Below are 1,183 nucleotides of genomic sequence, written 5' to 3' on the forward strand. Positions count from 1 at the left end.
CGACGGAAAAAAGTAGAGAGTGGCATCAATCGACGCGTCTTGGCGCCCATAATAATAATCAGAGACCGGAAATTAAAGTTTTTAATTCATTAAAGAGTTATTCGCAAAAAACACTTGCACTAAGACATCACTGGGGCGGCAGCCCCATGTTTACCCCACAGAAAGGGAGTTCTAGTTACCTCAGTTGGGGCACACCAAAAGGATAATTCTATTTGGTAAGGGTTATAATCCTGAAGAGCGGCCGAAGGCCGCGTACGCAGGAAGGAGCTGGACGCTCAAAAACTTGTTTAATAGAGTGGCAGCAGCAATTTACCTCCATTTTATTTTTAATAGAGTGGCAACACTACTTTTCCTCCATCTTATTTATATTTACTTCACAAGATTGTTGTGCGGATATTGAACATTGCGATATTCCTATTAAATACAGAATCTCGTGAAAATTTACACTTAAAACGTGACATGACTTTTTATAATCAATTCGTGTTAAGTTGAGTTCATTTACTCCATTTATTTGCGTAAAATCCATCAAAACATGTGCGAAGAGTGCAAGTGTTTTTTGCGAATAACTCTTAAATTAATTAAAAATCTTAATTTCCGGTCTCGGATTGTTATTACTCGCGTTAAAACGCGACGATTGATACCCCTCTTGATTTTTTTTTTCCAATTTTGGCCTGGTTCCACTGAAGTGCACTTTTACCAAGAAAATTTACGTAGGTAGCCTTTTGCCTAGATTAGCATATAGGACCCATTTTTTCCGTTAAGGGGGCCAGGGTCCGATCTATTCGAAAAAGTCTTATTTATGGTCCGATTTGCTTGAAATTTACGTAGGTAGCTCTTTGCGTGGATTACCATATAGGATACTTTTTACTGATAGGTGGTCCAGGGGCCAATCTATTCGAAAAAATCTTAGTTATGGTCCGATTTGCTTGAAATTTGATACGTAGGTAGCCTTTTGCTTAGATTAGCATACAGGATCCATTTTTTCCGCTAAGTGGACCAGGAACCGATCTATTCGAAAAAGTCTTATTTATGGTCCGATTTGCTCGAAATTCGGCACGTAGATAGCTTATTTCCTGGGTTAACATAAAGAATATTTTTTCTGACCATATACCACTCTATTGAAAAAAATCTTATCTATGGAGCGACTTGCTTGAAATTTGGCATGTAGGTAGCTTATTGCCAG

Source organism: Rhagoletis pomonella, unplaced genomic scaffold, assembly GCF_013731165.1.
Source record: "Rhagoletis pomonella isolate Grant_MI unplaced genomic scaffold, Rhpom_1.0 Rhpom_scaffold_00470, whole genome shotgun sequence".
Classification (NCBI taxonomy): domain Eukaryota; kingdom Metazoa; phylum Arthropoda; class Insecta; order Diptera; family Tephritidae; genus Rhagoletis; species Rhagoletis pomonella.